We start from the raw sequence: 18,810 nt of genomic DNA, 5'->3' as shown, positions 1-18,810 counted from the left end.
ACAATAGTTTGTGGAGGAAAATAGATTGAAAGTGTAAGGGATATTAGTTAAGAGAGAAACAAATATCCAGATAGGGTACTCCAATATCTCTTCTCTCCATCTTATACCTCTTTTAATGCCTAGGACAGTAGTAGGGCAAGGATAAACAGAATAAACCTATTACAGTAGTTAGATTGCATACTGGACAGCATCTCTAAGCTGGTTCTCCAGCTACTTTCATCTTCAAAAGTTTAGACACAGATCTTATTTTTTCACATACATCCATTAGCAATGATCCCCATAGCATCATATTTTCTGTCATTTAATACTTCATATCTGTCTTACTTACTCAAGTAGCAAACCTATCTATTTTAACATATGATTGTTGATTAAAAGGAAACAACAGAATGGTTTAGCATACCAAGGAACGCATGTTAGAGGTGACCTCATGGGAAAACCTGCGGTGATGATGAAGAGACCAACTGCCCCCCCTTTTTTATTAAAGACAGTCCCAGGTGTTTAAACTTTGCTTTGGCTACACTGCGTCTCAGTTGATGTTCCAAAACTGGCACTTAATTGCTTTGTACTGAATACACTCTTGCAAAATAAATTTAGGCTGTGTTGCTATTCTGAATTATTACATCTGGAACTCATGACTCAAAGATCTCTTAGGACAATTGATCTATGTTCAGCTGCCATTCACATAGAAGCCTTCTGAACCTTGGATCTGCAACCAGACTTTCACTCTATTCTGCTTAAAGCCATTTCTAGATGTACAAATCCCATAAACCATTCCATCAGTGAAGATACACAAACTGGGCAGGCAGAGAAGCAGTCTGAAGCTTTTTTTAATACATCATAGGAATGTGTTATCGACCTTAAGAAAAAAATCATGATGACTATGTGCCACCCCTGGCAGTACTAAGGTAGTTGGTTATGTGTATTTTTAAATTATTTTTTTATCAATTTTGCACGTCATACAGGGATTTATGGGGCTCACAGGCACCCATCACAACAAGTAGCTTGGGTCAGGAGCAGGATACACATATCAAAATAAATGCACCTCAGATAGATCAACCGATATAAGGACTAACAAGGCATTGACAGTTTAGCTCCCTTCGCCCAAAGGCCTCTGACCCATTTAAATCCCATACAACAGTAACTTTTCAATACATACAGGAAAACTAAAATACAGACAAAACAAAAGAAAAGAGAAAAGGGAAAAGAGAGCCATAACCATGGGAGCAGAGGGGAGTCGAAGAGAAGGGGGGTGGCGGGAAGAAAAAAAAGAACAGGAAAAAGAAAGGAAAAGGAAATGAGTGGGCTGCCCGAGAGAAACTGGTCTAAGAAAGTCTGTTGGGGTCTATGTTGGTTATAGTTTTAAGTGTACTCCTCATGTCCAGTACTACCAATCCCAAAACAAGCAGTACTGAGGCATATAATCTCACAAGTCAGAAATCATAGACTTCAGTTCTTGGTCAAAGAACCTCATATGGAGCTCAGGATTTTCCCAAACCACACTGGCCTCCCAGAAAGCAAATGCAGTTAATGGTCATAAGAAGATTACACTGCCTTTGTCATATTGAAAATTCAGCACAAAAAAAGAAATTGCAGATACAATATTAATATAGCATACTATGCATATGCAGTAATCATGCTTTAGATGCTAACTGTCCCTGATCTCCGAGTGGTCACTTCTGAAGCTCTGACCCTGCAAATACAGAACTTCAGAGGCTACAATTAATGACCTCTGCTTCTGCAAATGCTAGTTCCCTTGCTGTCATTATGATCCACTCCATCTTTAAGCCCAACTCCAGCCAAACTATCACATACCTGGTGCTGGAGGCCAATGGAGAGAGGGCTTCCATTGCGGCTAAGTTCCAGACTCCACTGTAGATGGGACAGAAGGTGTCAGGCCCAAAGTAGCATGGGTCGCCTGCAGGAGTGCTTGCAGAGATGATTTGACTGAGGATGCTTGTCAGAGGAACACAGCTGATTCACTGGAATGGTGTCTACAGACAAGTGGCGCCTGTGGGAGATAGCAGGCCTTCATAGTAGCAGGGGACAGCTGAGTAGTTGGTTCAGAGCCAGGGTCAGATGCCAGGTGAAGATTGGAGCAGACAGTGTCAGATGGATAGCCGGGGTCATACACAGGAGAGCGAGAATATCCGTTAGCCAATCTGGAGTCATACACAGGAGAGGGAGAATATCCATTAGCCAATCTGGGGTCATACACAGAAGAGCAAGTGAGAATATCCGTTAGCCAAGCCGAGGTCAACCAAGGTCAGATCAGGAGACAGGCAGAGAAGACAGGTCCAGCAACAAGCTGAGTCAGTAGCAGCAGATCACAATAGCAAGGGAACACAGGACAAAGGTACTGGGGAGTCAGAGATCAACCAGCAATTTGAGAGAGTGATGGGCTTCCTTATAAAGGCCGTCTGGAGTCAAACTGGGCTAATGCGTGCATAACTGTGCACCAGTGTGCATGAGTGTTCCGGCTCGCATCCTTGCATCAATGCGCATAGATGTTCACCAGTGTGCATTTCAAGGTACTGGCAGGAATGCCAGGTCTCCAAGTACCTCTGCTGTGGACAGAGCCCTGACACAAACCTGGATAGAGCAAAGAAGGGCTAGAGCCTCAGTCAAGTTGTTTTTTCTAGTCGCCTAATCAAAAACATTCCTTCAATTTCGCTAGGACAGGACGCGATAGAAAATATTTAAATTGGGAACACAGACATAATCACATTTTTAGTAGCTTTAGAAAGGTTGAGACTTTTCTGTTTTTATTTCTGCCTGTGGTTTTCTGTCCCATTAACTGATGGCAGCAGCTTTCTCCAATGTTTACGTCCTCAGTGCCGAACGTTTCTCCAGCGCTGACCGGACAATAACTTCCCATAGACTTAAATAAGGCTGCACTCCGAGTATCTCTAATGTAAGAGTAGGGCCCCGTTCAAGCCCATGTGGAGTTACTTCGCAGATGCAGGCAAAAGGCTGTAAATATTAAAGGAGTCCCCTGCCACCATAAAGAGATAAGTAAGGTATGTGGCTGGGAAAAGGAGGGAAGGAATATAGCTTAGTTCACCCTCTTTCTCCCTCAGTATATTTTCTCTTATTTTTGAGTATGCATACCTGTTTTTCTAGATGTCTTCTTTTTGGTCATGTGACATGATGGTCCCTCTTCTGAAATTCAGAAATTTCAGTGCCAGAGAAAAGGTGCTGTTTTTCTAACTCATTCTGGCCAACATATTTTTATACATATTTTTATTTAAGGCTATAAGTTTTATTGCATTCTGTATTTTTAGTTTATAATATATACTTTTTCCAATGTTCTCAAACACAAATATGGAAATGCTTTTCTTTATTGCTTTTATCAGTACAACTAAACCTAGGGTCATTTCCAAAGATCTGGAGATAACTTGATGCATAATAAACCAAGATAGGAAATAAAGTCGGCGCATTTCTTTATTTTAACCTTAATGTTGGCTTTCAATCTTCGGAGAATATGTTCTTGGACTCCAGCCACCCTTTCTTGGTCTGGTCTTGGGCAAAGCTTAATACAGTTTATTTGACCAGGAAAGCATCTCAATCAATGTTTCACTTCAAGAAAAGTCTTTATGTTAACACCTTTCTTGGAAGCTCTCAGAATAATATTACTTGGCTTTCCCGTAATGTGACTGAAAACGTCTTCATGGCAACCATGAATCTTTGCTTCTAAAACTGCGGGACTTGTTTTCATTATTGTCATTTACTTTTACAGGAAGACTGTATCTTATTTATAGCTGGGAATTGGTTTTAGTTTGTTATTTCAAGTATTATTGCTAATAAGCCCCTCCTACTGAGAAAAAACATATTATTATTATTATTATTTTTATTATTATTGTTACTCTAAAAGTGCCAAGTTGAGAAAAACTCTTCTATTCCAAGCAAAGTGACACGTATTGTTTGGCCTGCAGTTTGTGGATACCTGATCATCAAACCACTATATGACCAAAAGTATGTGGACAGTACTCCAAATAATTCAGTTACTGTGTTTCCAGTAAAGGGTACTGTTGCTACTACAACATACAACAATACGTTTGACATCTATACACTTTCAACCTTTTGGCAAAAATTTGGAGAAGGCTCAGTTCTGTTCCACCATGACTGTGTTCCTGTGTATAAAGCCAGGACTATAAGGGTCTATAAAAACATGACCTGGTAAGTTTGATGTTTAAACTTGGGCGGCCTGTACGAGTCATGACACCAATCCTACTGAATGTCTTTGTAATGAATTGAAATGCTGGTTGTGACCCAGGTCTTCTGGTGCAACATCAGTGCCTGTCCTTACAAATGTTCTTTTGGCTTCAAAGGAAACAAATTCCTACAGGCACAATTCAAAATCTTATGGGAAGCTTTTCTAGAGTAGTGTTGGGCAGGGGCGGACTGACCATTTGGAAACTCGGGGACTGCTCGAGGGCCCGGGGTCAGTAGATCACCAGGTATTATTTTAAAAGAGAAGTATGGGCTGGAGGAAAAAAAACCCATTATAATCACCTAGGTCAGCAATGGGCAAACTACGGCCCGGCGGACCTTTTAATCCGGCCCGCGGAGCGTGGCAAACATTGGCTGTCAGGATGTAGGCGGGGCAGCGTGACGAACTCCTCTCCTCTCACAGTCCGCCCTGAAGACCGGAACGGCGCGGGAACACGGCGAGAGGAACGCACGGAGCAAAGGTAAGTGAATTGACACAATATGGGGAATGAATTACTATAGGGGGGATGAATTACTATAGGGGGGATGAATTACTATATGGGGGATGAATTACTATAGGGGGGAATGAATTACTATAGGGGGGATGAATTACTATATGGGGGATGAATTACTATGGGGGATGAATTACTATATGGGGGATTAATTACTATGGGGGATGAATTACTATATGGGGGATGAATTACTATGGGGGATGAATTACTATAGGGGGGATTAATTACTATAGGGGGGATGAATTACTATATGGGGGATGAATTACTATGGGGGATGAATTACTATATGGGGGATGAATTACTATAGGGGGAATGAATTACTATATGGGGGATGAATTACTATGGGGGATGAATTACTATATGGGGGATGAATTACTATGGGGGATGAATTACTATGGGGGATGAATTACTATATGGGGGATGAATTACTATGGGGGATGAATTACTATATGGGGGATGAATTACTATATGGGGGATGAATTACTATGGGGGATGAATTACTATGGGGGATGAATTACTATATGGGGGATGAATTACTATGGGGGATGAATTACTATATGGGGGATTAATTACTATGCTTACTATGGGGGAATATTACTATACTTACTATGGATGGCATGGTAGTGGCTGGGCCGGCCAGCAGCTAGTCCGGCCCCCGGGTCCAATATATGAACCCATTGCGGCCCTCAAGTCAAAAAGTTTGCCCACCCCTGACCTAGGTGGATGCAGCATCAACACGATACTGTATTTGTCCCCTGCCGCCTCTACACATAGAACTGAGCAATCAAAGACTGCGATCACTCAGTTCTCCCCCTCCACTCTGAGCAGAGAGCCAGGACTGTCAGTCTCTGGATCTTTGCTCTAAACCCCCACAACAGCACTTACTGGAGTGCTGAGCTGTAAAGGGGGCTGGAGGGGATTGCTCAGGTTCTCTGCGGATCGGTCCAGGGTTCTGGGTGGATCCCGGACATATGGCTCTTTTCAAAGCCTAGGCCGGTTCTGTGATGTGCGCCAACAGCGAGCTACAGTCGCTGTCAGCTGAAAATGGGTCACAGGAGTACACAACTAATGGGACTCCTATGATCCATAGGAGAAGTATAGCCAAAAAAGCTTTGGATATACTTCTCCTTTAATGAAAGTTGAAGAATTAAAGTGGTTCTAAAGGCTCAAGGTTTTTTACCTTCAGGCATTCTATGCATGAAGGTAAAAAACCTTCTCTGTACAGTAGCCCCCCACCTAAACTACCTCTCGATCCACTGAAGTCTTGGCTTTCCTGGCACTCCCTCTTCTCATTGGCTCCCACTGCAGTCAATCACACTGCCAGTGAGCCAATGAGAAGAGAGAGGGGTGGGGCTGAGCCACGGCTCCGTGTGTGAATGGACACATGAAGCAGCGGGTGCCCTCATAGCAAGCCGAACAGGAAGGAGGGGCCAGGAGAGCCTCCAGGGGCCCCGAGAAGAGGAGGATCCAAGCTGCTCAAGTAAAACCACTGCATGCAGCAGGTAAGTATAGACATGTTTGTTATTTTTACTTAAAAAAACAATAAACCTTTAGAATCAACTACAATTTTGAAAAAAAAGAGAAATAAAGAAAAAATGCTACATGTCTACTTTTTACTGCAGCGCGGCACACTACACCTCCTGGCTGTGTTACATACAAAACAGTTGTTTTCTATGTGTTCTAGGGTTGATCTGTATTGATCCACTGTGCAAAACGCAAGTCACTGCCCTATGTGTGAACAGGCCTTTACTTTTACTATTACAGTAAAGAATTTTGGTGCTTGGGTTAACATTAACTTTATTCCGGAGAACATAATTAGAGGGAAATGTTACGTTTAGGAATAACAGGACCAACAGTAAAACATATTTCTATAAATATGAAAATAAATATAAATGATAAATAATATATGATAAATACACAAAAAACCTATAAATAAATATTCTAACATATAAGTATAAAATATAAATAAATATAGAAAAATAAATACAATAACAAATATGTTAGCATATTTTTGTATGATTTCTTTGGCCAAATTAGAATTCATCGTTGAGGGCAAATTCTATCTAATGCAATGGCATTTGGCTCTGGTGTTGTGTAAATAATTTAAATGTGGGATAGGCTGTAATAGCACATACTGATATTGACGGTAGGATTTACAGAGGTTTCAGACCCATTTATGAAAGCCTACTTCCTGTGTAAAGTATTTACTATTGATCCCTGTTACAGTCAATGACATTTTGAAAACATGTCTTCCACGTTTTGCTACACAATTAGGATGAATTAAATTGTATTAGGCTATATCCTTGTTACAGCAGGCAAGATTGAATATTGGATACCTGTGTCTTTCAAGAAAACAAAATTGGATCAAAATGATATATATTGTCAAAAGACACTTAAATAATAATGAAGACTATAGAGGAAGAATCTTGTTACATTCTGGAAATGTTTAGGTATAATAGGCAAACTACTGTCAAAAAATGGAAGCAGTGCATTGCCATGGAGGACATGTACCAATGTAAAAAAAAAAAACTAGGAAGGTCTTTTTGTGTGGCTTCAAGGGTAACATTGAAAATACAAGCATGCATGTATGCTTAAGGGGTGCATTAAAGCTACATATAGTGTTACAGAACAGTACAGTTTTCACTGACAGTCTCAGCGACAGCATACACTAGCAGCTCATATTTGGCTGGGGAATAGATTTCTTTTTACAATCAGCTTGGCTTACATAAAGAAGCAGCACTTCAATCTGATTACCGTGTTTTTCACTCCATAAGACACACTTTTTCCCCCCAAAAAAGGGGAGAAAATGTCAGTGCGTCTTATGGAGGGAATATAGAGTGGCTGGTCCGGTGTTTCCACCGCCGCCACCGTGTCAGAATACCGGGCTGGCCGCTCAGCTCTTCTCTGCAGCAGGACTTACCTGTTCCTTGGTCCAGCGCTGTACAGTCTTCCCGCGCCAGCATCTTTAGTGTGGTCACTTAGCTGTGACAGTCGGGTGCCCACTGTGCATGCGCGAGAAGTACTGCACTTTGTGAATGGTACAGCATCTTCTGGGACACATGACAGGTGCCAGAAGATGCCGGGCCATCCACAAAGCGCAGCGCTTCTCACGCATGCGCAGTGGGCACCTGGCTGTCAGCCGGGTGCCCGCACTAAAGGGAGGACAACTCCGCAGAAGTGGGAGCGGGTACCTGTCAAATTCAGGTACCCGCTCCCCCTCCCTCCCCAAAGGTTCGCAGTCTCTTGGTCATCTCCTGTACTGTCTGCAGTCTCTGGTCTTCTTCTGTACTGTCCGCAGTCTCTGGTCATCCCCTCTACTGTCTGCAGTCTCTGGTCATTTCCTGTACTGTCCGCAGTCTCTTTGTCATCTCCTGTACTGTGTCTGCAGTCTCTTGGTCATCTCCTGTACTATGTCCGCAGTCTCTGGTCACCCCCTGTACTGTCCGCAAACTCTGGTCATCTCCTGTACTGTCTGTAGCAGTCTCTGGTCATCTCCTGTACTGTCTGCAGTCTCTGGTCATCTCCTGTATTGTCTGCAGTCTCTGGTCATCTCCTGTACTGTGTCCGCAGTTTCTGGTCATCTCCTGTACTATGTCCGCAGTCTCTGGTCATCCCCTGTACTGTCCGCAGTCTCTGGTCATCTCCTGTACTGTCTGCAGTCTCTGGTCATCTCCTGTACTATGTCCGCAGTCTCTGGTCATCCCCTGTACTATGTCTGCAGTCTCTGGTCAGCTCCTGTACTGTGTCCGCAGTCTCTGGTCATCTCCTCTACAATGTCTGCAGTCTCTGGTCATCCCCTGTACTATGTCTGCAGTCTCTGGTCATCTCCTGTACTGTGTCCGTAGTCTCTGGTCATCTCCTGTACTATGTCTGCAGTCTCATGTCATCTCCTGTACTGTGTCCGCAGTCTCTGGTCATCTCCTGTACTGTGTCTGCAGTCTCTGGTCATTTTCTGTACTATGTCCGCAGTCTCTGGTCATCTCCCATACTGTGTCTGCAGTCTCTGGTCATCTCCTGTACTATGTCCGCAGTCTCTGGTCATCTCCTGTAGTATGTCTGCAGTCTCATGTCATCTCCTGCACTGTGTCCGCAGTTTCTGGTAATCTCCTGTACTGTGTCTGCAGTCTCTGGTCATTTTCTGTACTGTGTCCGCAGTCTCTGGTCATCTACTGTACTATGTCTGCAGTCTCATGTCATCTCCTGTACTGTGTCCGTAGTCTCTGGTCATCTCCTGTACTATGTCTGCAGTCTCATGTCATCTCCTGTACTGTGTCCGCAGTCTCTGGTCATCTCCTGTACTGTGTCTGCAGTCTCTGGTCATTTTCTGTACTATGTCCGCAGTCTCTGGTCATCTCCCGTACTGTGTCTGCAGTCTCTGGTCATCTCCTGTACTATGTCCGCAGTCTCTGGTCATCTCCTGTACTATGTCTGCAGTCTCATGTCATCTCCTGCACTGTGTCCGCAGTTTCTGGTAATCTCCTGTACTGTGTCTGCAGTCTCTGGTCATTTTCTGTACTGTGTCCGCAGTCTCTGGTCATCTACTGTACTATGTCTGCAGTCTCATGTCATCTCCTGTACTGTGTCCGCAGTTTCTGGTCATCTCCTGTACTGTGTCTGCAGTCTCTGGTCATTTTCTGTACTATGTCCGCAGTCTCTGGTCGTTTTCTGTACTATGTCCACAGTCTCTAGTCATCTCCTGTACTATGTCTGCAGTCTCATGTCATCTCCTGTACTGTGTCCGCAGTTTCTGGTCATCTCCTGTACTGTGTCTGCAGTCTCTGGTCATTTTCTGTACTATGTCCGCAGTCTCTGGTCATCTCCTGTACTATGTCTGCAGTCTCATGTCATCTCCTGTACTATGTCCGCAGTCTCCTATCATCTCTTGTACTGTGTCTGCAGTCTCTGGTCATTTTCTGTACTATGTCTGCAGTCCATTGGTTCAGAATATTTTTTTTTGGTTTTTCATCTCTAAAACCTAGGCGCGTCTTATGAACAGGTGTGTCTTATAGAGCGAAAAATACGGTAATTTTAATTTGAAATAAGGCTTTTTTCAGGTAGCTTTAGCAAACAGAAATGGATCTGCTTTGACTGGCAGATAGAAATTGGTCAGAAGCTTGCTGTGGCAGTCTTTGTTCTTGCTGATGCAAGAATCAATTGACCACAGATGACACAGCAGTGTAAAATTGGCCAGTAGCAGGACAGTTTTAATCAGGGATAATAGGCCAAACTGGTGTATGCTTAACTTTCATTTTAGTGAAATATACACGTGGCTATTGTATTATCCTTTCTAAGTGCCATTTATCCATTATGTCTTTCCTCTTAGAATATAACTGAAAAAGCCTCAGCTATACTAATCAGTTTACTAGTGTCACATTCAACTGGGCTTGTTCATTCTGAAGGTGTTTTGTAGCGTATCCAAGCTACTTCTTTAGATCCATTGAGTGTCAGGAAATACTCCAGCATGTCGGGGACACTCATTAGAACCGAAGAAGTAGCTTGAATGTGACTAACTACTACTAGATCTACCATGACCTGGATAAATGAGAACCTTCACAGACAAAGTTGCTAGCGATTTAATCATTTTGAGCCCCTTCGTCTCTGCCCATTCCTTTGCATTCAATTACTGCAAGTACATCAAGGTGCAGTATTTCAAGTATTTTTCATATTGAATGGAGAGTAAATTAATGGTATTGGAAAAATTTCAGGTCTGGTTGTGCTTTGTGGTGCCCTTCACTGAGGCTTATTCTGTATCTACTATACTGTGTGTTGGAGTGCCATTTAGTTGAATAGTATGGCAATGCATTGCACAGAGTGATGCATTCCTTTGCATTCAGTAAAGAGAGTGCAAGGGGACTGAGATTTGTAGTCAACTGCAAACAGTTGGGACTGTCGGCTTCCTATTGCGTAAGTTAAACAAGTAGTTAGAAGTAATGATCAATTTCATGCAACTGTAGCATTGTGGCATCATGCACAACTAACTGTCATTATACAATCATGTGTCTAGGGGACACAATTGGGTCCAGAGGTGACAAAACCAAAGGACATCTAAACCATAACTAGTTGACATCTAGATCACTGTTTATTATAAACAATTGCCATTTTTTTACTACTTCTTTTCACCTTTCGTCATCTTTTTATTCATCTTAGCAATGTTGATCTTTGACCCTGCCTCTTTGCAGTCACTTGACTAGTGTAAACTAGATGTCCCCAACTTTGACAGATACCTGCTAGCTAGACCATTGCCCCCAAACTCAAACCACACAAAAGTTTGGAGTTAAAATGGCCATCACAGCCATTTATTAACAACACAAAATTAAATCATACATCATTCCTTAAAACAGAAGCAAACCAAGCTTGCTTGTTTTTAAAGGCACCAAATATATCCCATTATTTTACTTTGGAAACCTTTAATTATAATAGGCCCCCAGCCAAAACTCATTATTTGTAGTGACCTCCATTTTCCATATTCCTAGTTAAACCATCATTTATAGGAATGCACCTGAGGACACCATACCACCAATGGGTCCTGAACCATTCTATTAGCCTAAATGTTTGCCTCCAAAGACCAACAACTGCCAGGCTGCTATGACAGCTACTGGACCACAGAACAGGAGGACCACAGGAGGGTGGGTAGATTTGTCTTCATCTGAACTGTGCTGAACACTTGCAGCTCTAAACCCCTCCTATGTCACAGAGGCCCCTCCCAGCCATAACACCACCACCCCCAATCAGTTAGGCTCCTGCAACATCTTCTAGTTTGTAACCCTTTTAACGCTTGTATCCCCTATTCACACAGTTATGTTGGTCCCTCAATTTTTTTTTTAAGGCTTCGGACCTTCCTTTCTGTCTCCATGCATGCACTCCAGCAGCAACAACAAATTCCTTAGGTTGGACTTCCTAATGGTGACAACAAACAAAGGCATAGGTAATAGTATACATATTATTAGACATACCATGTGTATGCTGCTGTATCCTGTATCCAAAAATAAAATTATATATATATATATATATATATATTATACTTCAGCTTTAAGTTCCTTCGGCATGAATAATACAAGGGAGCTTACGTTATATGAGGCCAATTTTCCTAGTCACATGTGCGGTGTAATGTGAGCTCTTGAGCACAATGTTGAGACGGAGCACAATTTGAGAAGGAAGGAGCTTTGTTACAACTGTGGGGGGATTTCAGTAAAGCAATGCTTTTCTGGGTGTAGGGTCCCTTTTAAACAACCTGCACCTCATTCAGGAAGGCCTTGTGACAGTTTTGCTAAGGTTTCTCCATCAGGCTCCGCCCACCAGACATAATTTCTCACCCGCTGCGCCTGTCTTCGTGGCAGGTACAGTGGCTAGGAAGGGAGGTTCACAGGCTCAGTATTAGTGAACTGCACTGAACATGGAGTTAATATATGCACACTTCAGCTTCAGAACACCACCTCCTGCCACAAATTCATGTACTTGATCCCAACAGATTCATGAATCTGTCGCAAGCACCAACATTTGTGGTGTGAAGTTGCAATAGAATTGTAAAAAGTGTCTGCCACCCAATCACTAAAATCTCCTATACGCTTTAACGTGATGATGTGATTTCAAAAGTTATTTTCAAGCTTTTCATATGCATATTTCAATAAAAGTATAGCTTTTGATCCTGCCATGAAGTTTCTTGTTTAGTAAATTCCTGGATCACAACTGTCTCCTAATTTTGCTCTTGTGTTGTCACAATGTTGTATGTGACTTTAACATAGACTACAAGTGGCCATGCCAATACACATTGTACAGACATGCTCCATTGTTGTCATTATCAGGAAGCCAGCCCAGAGCAATGATGTACATCTTATTTTGGGGTGAGTGCTTGTAAATAGGAAATAGCTGAAAGAGGGTCAAGGAGATCAGCAACAATGACTTAAAGAAAATGGATAAAACAAGAGTGAAAATGGTCTTTTATGAGAAAATAGCAGTGTTATCTACTGAAAAGCATGCAAGACACACAACCCACCTATTCAGATGGGAATCCATTCTATTTACCACAGGGCTGCTCAACCTGTGGCCCTCGGAGCCCTGTGAGATGGCCCCCCACCTCAATCTGAATGGAAAAGTTTTAATACACTTTCAGAAAGTGCACCACACCCGCAAGATACACTGCCCAAAAAAATTAAAGGAACACTTTGAAAACACATCAGATCTCAGTGTGTAAAAATATCATGCTGGATATCTATACTGATATGGACTGGGTAATGTATTAGGAACGTCAGGATGCCCCATTGTTTGATGGAAATTAAAATTATCAACCTACAGAGGACTGAATTCCAAGACACCCCGAAAATCAAAGTGTAAAAATGATGCAGCAGGCTAAACCATTTTGCAGCAACTCGAAATGGTACTCAGTAGTTTTTATGGCCCCCACATGCTTGTATACATGCCTGACAACATTGGGGTATGCTCCTAATGAGATGACGGATGGTGTCCTGGGGTATTTCCTCCCAGATCTGGACCAAAACATCACTGAGCTCCTGGACAGTCTGAGTTGCAACCTGGCAGTATCAGATGGACCGAAACATGATATCCCAGAGGTGTTCTATTAGATTTAGGTCAGACGAGCGTCGGTGCTATTTAATACTATCAATTCCTTCATCCTCCAGGAACTGCCTACATACTCTCGCCACATGAGGCCGGGCATTGTCGTGCAACAGAAGGAACCCAGGACCCACTACATCAGCGTAGGGTCTGACAGTGGGTTCAAGGAATTCATCTCGATACCTAATGGCAGTCAGGGTGCCATTGTCTAGCCAGTATAGGTCTGTGTGTCCCTCCAGGATATGCCTCCCCGGACCATCACTGATGTACCACAAAAATGGTTATGCTGAACGATGTTACATAACGTTCTCCACGGCTTCTCCAGACCCTTTCACGTCTGTCACATGTGCTCAGAGTGAACCTGGTCTCATCTGTGAAAAGCACAGGGCACCAGTGGTGGACCTGACAATTCTGGTGTTCAATGGCAAATGCCAATCAAGCTCTATAGTGCTAGGAAGTGAGCACAGCGCCCATAAAGGTTGTCAGGCCCCCCTCATGAAGTCTGTTTCTCATTGTTTGGTCAGAGACATTCACACTAGTGGCCTGCTGGAGGTAATTTTGTAGGGCTCTGGCAGTGCTCATCCTGTTCCTCCTTGCACAAAGGAGCAGATACCGGTCCTGCTGATGGGTTAAGGACCTTCTACGGCCCTGTCCAGCTTTTGTAGAGTAACTGCTTGTCTCCAGGAATCTCCTCTATGCTCTTGAGACTGTACTAGGAGACACAACAAACCTTCTGGCAATGGCACGTATTGATGTGCCATCCTGGAGGAGTTGAACTGCCTGTGCAACCTCTGTAGGGTCCAGGTATTGTCTCATGCTACCAGTAGTGACACTGACCCTAGCCAAATGAAAAACTAGTGAAAAACAGTCAGAAAAGATGAGTAGGGAAAAAATGTCAGTGGCCTCCACCTGAAGAATCATTCCTGTTTTGGGAGTTGTCTCATTGTGGCCCATTTAGTGTTTCATTCATTGTCATTAACACCAAAGCAGCTAAAACTGATTAACAACCCCCTCTGCTACTTATCTGACCAGATCAATATCCCAGGGGTTTAATTGGCTTGATGCTGTACTCTGAGCTCTTAAAAAGTGTTTCTTTAATTTTTTTGAGCAGTGTATAATAGAAGTCTTTGGCAAAGTGCAGCTAGCTTGCAGGAAAACCGCAGGTGCACTGTGCTGCACCTGCGGTGCGGGTAAACCACAGCACATCAATGTAAACGCAGTCTTATAGGGGGCACAGGGCAGTAAAAACTTATTTACATTTGCTATTTGTTGGGCAGTAAAACCCCATCATTGAGACTTTTTTTAAACCACACCTCCAACCACTGGTGACCCCACCCCATGCTCCAGGGAGCCCGTGTGGCCTACCTGTCAAATTCTGTTTTACACTTGGACAGGAGGGGTGGCAGAACTGATACAGGAAGTGATCCTCTCCATTTTCCTCCTGCAACCACTGAAAGCTGGCTTCTCCTCCTCTCCCGCCCTCCGGCATTCAGAGGCTGCAGGAAGGAATATGTTTATTATGCTATTTAAAATGAAAGATTAAAAAATGATGAACCATTTCATTCCACTGTGGCCCGCAACCAGTTACCAAATCACTTAAGTGGCCCCCACTTTTCCAAAGGATGAGCACCCATGATTTACCTGTTTGTAAAACAGTCACCTGCCTTGTAAGTTTGAATCGAATACAAAAAACTGTGAAATGAAGTGCTAGACTATGACAAAACAAAGGCACTAAATGCATAAATGAATAAAGTGACAATAGTGACCAATATAAAAGTGAGGAGCGGAAAATTAAGCGCTAACGTGAACAATGTTCTATAAAGTGTCTCACCATACGGTAGCGAGAACGCTGATAATGAATATATATGAATTAATATTAAAGTGACAATGGTGAACAGTCCAGCATAAATATATACTTCAAGAAAAAATGAGAAAATGAAAATAAGAACTCAAAAATTCCAAATATGTTCCGTGACAAATCAGTGAAAGCGACTCCATGCTTAGGAATTGCTGTGTGAATGCACTCACCAGAAGCGCATATTAAATGTGCATAATAATGTATCCAACTCTTTCACAGGTAGGGAAAACATCTGTCCATATGATCATAGTATGGAAACAGGAAAGGAACTCCACTGGCTTCTCACAGCATACATGGAAGACACCAAACACCACCACTGGCCTCTCACAGCATTACAGGGATGGCTCAAAGGGTCCCTCTCTGCCATAGATCAAACTAGCCAAAACAATGTATTCCACCTTAGGGAGAATAGCTCGCACAACGAGCCGCAACAGGAGTGCTAATAGTGTATTATTTTTATTATATCAAAGAGTAAAAACATCCACGTGGATATTGTAATGAAGAGACAGGAAGCTGGCTGCAAACACTCACAAAAATGGACGCCGGCCCTCCATGCGGACGCGGAGGCATGACGTCAGTACAGCAGGCTCCTCCCTGACGCGTTCCTGACTTCCTGTGAAGTTTTCTTATATCCTCTTCCTGTATTTCAGCTGGAAGCTGGAAGACCTTTACCATCCCTCAACGACGTTCATGTCAGCGTCCAGATGGCTGTACAAAAAGCTTCTCCATTACTTCTGGAAATAAGGCATATGATTCTACGGATAGAAGTTTTCCCTACCTGTGGAAGAATTGGATACATTATTATGCACATTTAATATGTGCTTCTGGTGAGTGCATTCACACAGCAATTCCTCAGCACGAAGTCACTTTCACTGATTTATCACATATTTGGACTTTTTGAGTTGTTTTTTTTCATTTTTTCTTGAAGTATAAATTTATGCTGGACTGTTCACCATTGTCACTTTATTATATATTTATATATATTCATAATCACCTTTCTCAGTACCGTATGGTGAGACACTTTTTGGAACATTGTTCACCTTAGCGCTTAATTTTATGTGCCTTACTTTTATATTGGTCACTATTGTCACTTTATTCATTTATGCATTTAGTGCCTTTGTTTTATCATAGTGTAGCGCTGCATTTCACAGTTTTTTATATTTGAGGATATAGGGGTTCATCCTTTCATGCCAGCTGCTTTGTGTTCTACCGTGCGCTCTCTTGTTTTGCTTTCTATTGAATCGGATACAGATATCCAATCTCAAGAAAACACAGTCTTCAGGAAACAGGCTCTTTCACCCCACATGTGTGAATCTCTGTAGTTTCAGTGGCTTGGAAAGAACGCAGAATAAAATAAATGGAGTAGAATTTCTGAATTCAGCACAGCTGTAGTGTTGGCTGGATGGCATTAGCAGTTTAGTCATTGGTTTTGCTTGTTGTCTAGAATCACTCTTTACATTTTCGACAATGTAAAAATGAGTAAATTCTGCTTACAAATTAGTTTTCATTTTATCCATGCATGCTGTGAAATTTAATAACCTGTCAGCCTGCAGAAGCCCAGGTTAATTTATCTTTTAATGAACTGATTTTTTTTTCAATATTGCAATTACATCATATACAATGTAAACACTCACCTTGTCTTTTAAAAATTGCTATCTGCCAAGATACATGCAGCAGGGTGAGAGTTAATCTGCTATATCATGATAACCCTCTGTATCAAATGATGCATTTGTATAAATAAAGACACAGTCATTCCTTTTCATGCTGCCAAATAAGATTATGTCCGAAATGTTTAACAAGCGCAAGTAACATTATCCTCAATTTTACACTCCTGTACCTTCTTAAACATCCCTTTTAAAATGAAAGGCAAAGCAAATTACCCTTGTCTATTTGAATAACTTCAATGTAAACAGGACAGAATTTCCTCGCTGGAAATGTGATTTCAGCCCCCGTGACCGCAATGTTTCTTTAGCGTCCTCTCGGGTCCGTTGCTCTTTCATGAAGATGACACGTCTGTAATCTTTAACTGTATGTGTGCTAAAACAGGAAGACGCACATATCATGGCAGACACATTACTAAGAACCTCTGTTCCCTCAGTGCCTGACCTGGATCAAGCCAACAATGGATATCAGCAAATATCAACCAATCCACTGGGCATGATCCACCATAATTAAAAGTATTTTTTAATACATATATATAAAAATGAGCTTTCCACTTCTTTGAGAGTTACCAAGCCAGCAGAGAAGATGTTTTGAAGATGTTGTCCCCTTCCTATGAGAAATGGGCTAAAAAAAACAGCCTGAGTATTTTCTAAACATCACTTGGGCCCGTGAGTGTGTGCATTCCTGCTGTAGTGATACCAACTTTCAGTGTCAGAGCAGTGCTTCAAGAAAAAAGGGCTCCAAAACAGTATGGGTGTCTTTTCTAAACATCATCCTGGGCAAGAAATGTTCTAGTCCCCAGAGGTTCTAGTGTGTGTTCCTTGCAATAGTGATACCAACTCTCAGTATCACAGCAACCCTTTAAGAGGAAGGGAGCAACAGTATGGTTGTTCTTTTTTTAAAAATCAGCCTGGGCCAGAAATGCTCCTACCTCTAATGAGGCTCTTGCAGGTGCCCCCTGCTATAATGATACAAATTCTCAACGTCAAGGCAGTGCTTCAAGAGAAAGGGGGCCCAGAAAGAGTAAGGGAGTGCTTTTCCAAACATCAGCCTTGACCAGGAATGTTCCAGTTTCTAGATAGGTTCTAGTGTGTGCCCCCTGTTATAGTGATACTAGCCCCCATGTCCATCAGGATAGTTCTTCAAGAGAAAATCCCCCCAAAAAATAGCTTGAGCATCTTTTTTTAAGCATCAGCTGGGGCCACAAAGGTTTCCATATCTTTGGGGCCCTGGTATGAAGCAAAGGAACATCGAATGTGATTATGTACATCTTATCTATGATTGAAACAGGCAAGTGAGCTACCCACAGGCATTGTGAATTGATAAAGATATCCATTCATTAAATGTCAATCTAAAAGTACAAAATGAGTACACCATTTATTCAAACTAGAAAAAGCTATTATTGAAATTAAGGAGGATGAGATCTTGGGAGATTCTAATGTAATTAATGTGCATTTGTAAAATACACATGTAATTCGAGTAATAGAAAATATATAGAAGAGTTTAGTTTTTATACTTGTAAACATTCAAAATATCATATAAAATTGACTAAGAACCACATAGATCCATAAACTATATACTGTAAATTCCTTATATATAACATGGCATCCAACCAATGGTCAACAGATAAATTTCTGCTGTGCTTCCCACAGAAAATTGTTTGATTAACGAAAAAATTAAACGATTTGGGTTCATTTATTTTAAATGTTTTTAAACTGATAATTATTGGTGTGTGAGTGTATACAGCATATATATATATATATATATATATATATATATATATATATATACTGTATATATATATATTTAAAAAAAATGTACATGTATTGCCAAAAGTATTGGGACACCCCTCCAAATCTTTGGATTCAGGTGTTCCAATTACCTCTATGGCCACAGATGTACAAAATCAAGCACCTAGGCATGCAGACTGCTTCTGCAAACATTTGTGAAAGAATGGGTCGCTCTCAGGAGCTCAGTGAATTTTCCTTGCTATTAAAT

General features: G+C 41.9%; 1 protein-coding gene and 1 long non-coding RNA gene across 6 annotated transcripts in view; one reads left to right on the top strand and one right to left on the bottom strand.

Moving 5' to 3' along the window:
* The window catches only part of LOC149470797 (uncharacterized), a 166,244-nt gene extending 164,257 nt beyond the window's left edge, over nucleotides 1-1,987 (bottom strand). Inside the window, exon 1 of the long non-coding RNA XR_016307920.1 lies at nucleotides 1,813-1,987. This is a non-coding gene — a long non-coding RNA (uncharacterized LOC149470797). The remainder of the gene's footprint in view (nucleotides 1-1,812) is intronic.
* Nucleotides 1-18,810, top strand: part of RBMS1 (RNA binding motif single stranded interacting protein 1) — a 487,977-nt gene that overhangs the window by 30,910 nt on the left and 438,257 nt on the right. The window lies entirely within an intron of this gene.

Source organism: Staurois parvus, unplaced genomic scaffold, assembly GCF_062004578.1.
Source record: "Staurois parvus isolate SC_StPar_1 unplaced genomic scaffold, SC_StPar_1.0 ptg000031l, whole genome shotgun sequence".
NCBI classification, from domain to species: Eukaryota; Metazoa; Chordata; class Amphibia; order Anura; family Ranidae; genus Staurois; species Staurois parvus.
The sequence above is the reverse complement of the archived record's forward strand: the minus strand, read 5'-3'. Positions and strand labels throughout refer to the sequence as shown.